General features: G+C 46.7%; 1 long non-coding RNA gene across 2 annotated transcripts in view; it reads left to right on the top strand.

Annotated features, from left to right (window-relative positions):
- The window catches only part of LOC130577838 (uncharacterized), a 13423-nt gene extending 8522 nt beyond the window's left edge, over window positions 1-4901 (top strand). Inside the window, exons 3-4 of one of the 2 annotated variants that reach the window (XR_008965814.1) lie at window positions 3824-3963; window positions 4245-4901. This is a non-coding gene — a long non-coding RNA (uncharacterized LOC130577838). Of the gene's footprint in view, window positions 1-3823 lie in introns of both variants that reach the window. The other variant, XR_008965815.1, reaches the window with a different exon arrangement.
- The last annotated feature ends 424 nt before the right edge of the window (window positions 4902-5325 follow it).

The following is a 5325-nucleotide window of genomic DNA, read 5'->3' as shown; positions in this document are numbered from 1 at the left end:
AGAATAGAATAGAATAGAATAGAATAGAATAGAATAGAATAGAATAGAATAGAATAGAATAGAATAGAATAGAATAGAATAGAATAGAATAGAATGTTTCTGTTGGAGGAGATCTGCAATTGCCTGGAGTGAGCTGGACCAGTGGAGGACCAACACATCTGGAAGTGTTTGACCTTTGCATCCTTCATCCAGATGAGATCTCTTTACCATAACAAGCAGCCCAAAAAGGCATTGTGTAGAGCTGCATCAGAAGGTGAAATCACTGTSTCTCTTCTCTGGGTGCACTGAAAGGCAGAGTTTGTCTCCCAGAGGTGTGCAAGGCAGAGGATGGAGCTCAGGGTGCTCCTGCAGATTGAACACGGTGCTGTTGGCAGTGGCCAGAGGGTGGTAGCACTGCACAGCTCCTACCACTGTGTCCTCCTCAAACCACGGCAGAAAAATAGCTGCATTTCTTGATTTCTTATGAGGAAAAAGAGGTGGAGAAAGGTGAAGATTTTTAAATGAAGAGGAACTTTTACAAAAACATCTCACTTTCCTATGCCCTAAAAACATTGTGCTGCCTCAAATCAGTGCTGGTGACAATTTTCTGAGCTTCTACTTTCTCAGAGAATACTCCTTTAGATGTGGCAGCCACAGGCTGTCAGGCATACAGTTTCTCTGCTGTGGCACGTAACTATCACAAACAAATGATCCCACCAGGACAGTGGTCATATGCAGCTTCCAGGTCTTTTCTTTCGACTGCAGGTCCTTTCCTATTCTAGTCCATCCTATTCTCTTCTATCTCTAAGGACTTTAGGAATGTAACAATATTTAGTGTTGTGAAATGGYATAYACRTCTCTCMATTTTYGTAATTGTAGCTACTAATCGTTACCTTAATTTTTCTGAAAGTTGGAAAACGGAAGGGATTAATTGTTGTGGGGCACAAACCACACTAAYGCTAGCTCACAGCTTCCAAATGTCATTTTACTTGATATTATATATTCTAGAACCATAAAAAAATAAACTTGGGCTGTTGGCATCAATCTTTTTCTGGTCTTTTCCAGTCTTGACATCTGGTCTTTTTCTTTCCTATGCTGCTGAGAACTGTGTGCCCCTGTCTGTTTTACTTCCCTGCATTTACTGCAACAGYTTAAAGCAGAATAATGTGTTGGCCTTGCTGTGTGACCGTGGGCAGGTGACTTCACTGCTCTGAGCCTCAGTTGTCCCAGAGGTGAAACAAAGGAATGATGCTCTTGGAGGGCTCTGAGATCTCCAGCTGCTGTGAAGGGATAGTGGTGTGATTGGAATTGCCCAGGCTCTGTTGTTTGGTGGCATTTTTTTTATGTCTCCTGATACTTTCAAAGGCTGCTGTGCTCACTGTCGCTGTGGTTTKTTTATCCCTCCCATTTGCTGCTCTTTCTACTGCTGCTGTTACCTCTGTCCTCTCCCATAGGCGTCTCTTAAGAAAATCTACTTTGTCTATTGACTCATTTTCCTCCCATCATTGGGTTTTGATTTGCCACTGCCTTGCCCTTCATAACCGTTTGTATCAAAAGTTCCTTCACCACCATCCCTTTCCTGCCCCCTCCTCCAAAACTCTACTGCAGCCCTGACACTTCCTCTAGAAACATCCTCAGGCTGTTTCTAACCTTCCTTCTCTCATCAAAGCACTTGAAAAATCAGCTCACTTTCTTCTCTTGGCAGGGAGGCTGCTGTGGTTCATGGGCCAGGCTGGGGACCAGGAGCTCCTGGTTGGTGATGGTGGCAGTGCCACTGAGTCAGCACTCGGCCTTCAGCAGGGTACTCACCCTCTCTCCTGTCCCAGCTTTAAAAYAGGAGCAGTGCTCGTGTGCTTGCCTCACATGGATGTCATAAAAACTTAATTAGYGCTTGTAAGATGATATCTGAGAGTGAAACGTGTCTTTATCTCTTGCAGTGGTAGTTGTGACCACTGCAATCTGCACTTAGCTCAGGCCCTGGCACATGGAAGTGTCTTCCTTTCTCCTGGTCACAAAGTCCTCTGACACAGAGGAGTCTCCYTGGCTGCAGGGCAACAGGCAAGGAGGCTGAATTCCCCTGAATTCCATTGGGATCACCTCTAGCCACTATCTGATCGCTTTCTCCCTCTCTCTGCCCCCCTGGAATTGCTGGCAAAGCCTCTCRAACAAAAACCCTGGTCCTCTTCTCAACTGCCTTTTCCATCCTCACCCACTGCCCTGCTCTTCCCTTTCTCTACAGCTGACAGTACTTGTTCAAGCTGCCCTCCCTGCTGCTTCTTCCTGGGTGCCCTCTCAGCCTGCCCCAATGGGTGCAACCCCAGACAGASGGTGCAGACAGCGGCTGCAGGGCCAGCCCAGTGAGCTGCTGTCCACCCTCGAGGCTGGGAAGGGGCAGTGAACTCYGTGCTGGGTGGGCAGCACTGCTGATCCCACCACTGTGAGAGAGACAAACCAGGTCAGGCACACAGATCCACCCACCTCAGCTAATATTGGGGTCAGCTGAAGTTTCCGGTCCTAATGACGCCACTCCCTACACGCACCGGAGAGAACCATCAGCAGCCCGGGCTGATTGCTCCCTGTCTCCTKGGAGAGGGTGATCTGGTTGCTGTGGTGGAGGTGGCAGAATGTGCAGTGCCTGCAGAAGCTGTGGTCAACTCTTCTGGGTGGCACTGTCCTTTGGGAATGGGAGGCAGCAGCAGAAATTAAGGCCGTTTCAGATCAGGACAAACCAAGCACAATGGGAACAGAAAAACTGTTTATCTTCTGTATTCTTCACAAAATCTTTTTCTTTGGAGTGTATTTGGTTKTGTCTGAGCTCAATGTATAAAAGAATGTGAGGATGGAGTGAGACCTCTGAGTGGAAACTGCTGCTCAGCCGTGGAGAGGTTACTAACTCTCCATAATGCATGCACTCTAAACTACATCCATAAACGTCAGGCATGATTTAATWGGCTATAAAATCCTACATCATGATGCCACTGGAACTATTGAAAAGAAAAGCAGATAAATCACAATTCTGTGCAACAAGCTGTACTCACGTTGCTATTTTTTTTTTTTCAGCTGCCAGGGTTTCATTGTACCATTTGCTGAGCACACACAACTCCCAGCCTTGAGCTAAGTTTCCATTTCCTTTTCCATTTCCAAGTTGAGTTTTCACATCAGCCCGCTGGCTTTGCAGCTGTGTGGTCACARTGCTGTAAGCCCTGGCACCAGAGTCTGCAGAGCTGCTCAGAAAGGTGCTGAGCTTCCACAGGCTCAATTTTTCTCCCCCAGCAATACCAGGGGACACAATACCATTATGAGCAGATTGACTGCTGTTGCTCATATAATATTATTCCTCACATTAGGCTATGAGCATTAAATCTATTAGACAATTTTTTATCTGGCACGAAAACAATTTGTGTCACTTTTTTACTGCCAGCAAGATACAGAGTGATACAAAGTACAATGACATAGATGACAGAGYGTGCACYACAACTTGGAACGGGCACGACAGCTGTAATCCTGTCACCCTGTGGAGAAAATGATGCTGARAAAGGAGGGAGGGAGTGGTGAGCMTGAGAAAATATTACTAATARAGRGKATTGGGTTTTTAGAAAASTTTCCTTCACCTCCACAGCCGAGGWGAYAGAATTGGAGAAGTAAAAATCAACTATAGTACCTGCCAGACRTAAATCAATTTGGACTTCTCTGACACAGAAATTGAACTCTGTCCCTTGCATTTCAATTTTTTCTTTATTTTTGTTGAAAATGTTTTACAGTAACAGAGTATAGCTTGATGATTTTTTTACTTTTACCTAGAGTTACATAATGTATTTTATTGCTTCTTAATTTTCTTGGACAGGTGGAAAGACAAGAAGGGATAGAGAAAAATGATAGAGAAGAAAGAAGAAGGAATGAAAGAGAAGAAAAGCTTTTCAGCATTCAAAATTTGTGGGAGGAGTTTGAAAACATGTACTTTACAAGACAAAATCAGGAGGCAAGGTAAGAAAATGCACACACATATAATTTAAGAAATTTTCCAAAGTCATTTTTCCCCTCAAAATCTTGTAATTTTGAGGTAAGAAGCAACTAACTCCTTATTTTGAATTCAAGAGGTTGTAAATACTCACATACCGTAAATACCTACTGTTCTGGATTGTGAAAGAACAAATCACAAAGGTAATGGCTTGTATGTGAAATTGGGAGCTGGGCATCTAGTGCTTGGCAGAACTGTCCTCCAAAAATCCTATTTCTGGTAACMTTTTATGCTTTCCCTTATTTAGTGGTGCTTTACAGAAATGATGAGCCCACATCCATAGCAATTTCTCGGTGGCATCAAGGACCTCGTTCCCTGCTCTGGCTGTGCCCGTGCCTGACCCCGAGCAGCACAGCCCTGCCCGTCTTTGGGTGATGCCAGGAAGTTCCTCTCATATCTGCAGAGATTTAAATTCCACTTAAACAAGCAGCCCTGCTGAAGTAGGTTGAGTGGGGAGGTTTTGCAGCCCAGCCTGTTACCCCAGCTCCTCTACAGCTTCCTCCTACTGCCCTTCCCCACCCTGCTCCTCCCAGGCTCAGGGGCTGCTCTCCCTCCTCCCAAGAGCCTGTGATGTAGCCTGYCCAGCTTGTCCATCTCCAGCCAAAGGCAGAGGTGCCCTGCTCTTACTCCTTGGGCCTTGCATGCCTGCTGGCCCTTCCACACAWTCTGCAGGGGTAGGATTTGGTAGTGGCAGGGCAAGGAGCAGCACATGGCCCAGCCTCCAGTCTCTTTGAAGGTAAGCAAGGGATGCTGCCAGCATGAGCTGAGGGGAGAAACTGCATCTGTRCCTTTGAGGGACCACAGGATTCCACTGTAGGGTATCCTTGTCAGTCTCCATCTGTTTGCACCACAGTCTGGGAGACTGAGCTGGCTTTGAACACAGGACACACRTGGATGAACGTACAGATGATGTATTCCTGTGCCTTTTCACGGCACCAAAGGCACGGTCAGAGAGGCTGTGCTGTCACCTGCACAGCACAGCACTGTGAGATGGGATACTTTTACATCTTTTACACTCTCAGCCCTGCAAGTTTTGCTTTGTGGCACCACACTGCAACCAAAATACCAGGAGAGGCAGAAAAGGACTCGGCTGTGACCACCTCGTGGTGCCACAGGACTGTTCCACGGTGACACGAGAGGGGCCCATGGTCCCACGCACTTCGGGCTAACCTGACAGTCAGGTTTAGCTTTTGCTAGCTTTGTGTCCCTGGAGCTCCCAGGAGCTCTGTCAGGGCCGCTCACTGCCTCATCTTCACATGCCACAACTTGAGCCTGTGTGCCAGGAGCAGCACTGTCAGCACGTGTCTAGGCAGTGACTTGTGCAATGG

This window comes from Malurus melanocephalus, unplaced genomic scaffold (assembly GCF_030028575.1).
Source record: "Malurus melanocephalus ecotype Western Australia unplaced genomic scaffold, MMel_1.1 scaffold_197, whole genome shotgun sequence".
In the NCBI taxonomy this organism is placed as follows: Eukaryota; Metazoa; Chordata; class Aves; order Passeriformes; family Maluridae; genus Malurus; species Malurus melanocephalus.
Note: the sequence above shows the minus strand (reverse complement) of the source record. Positions and strands in the feature narration are given on the sequence as shown.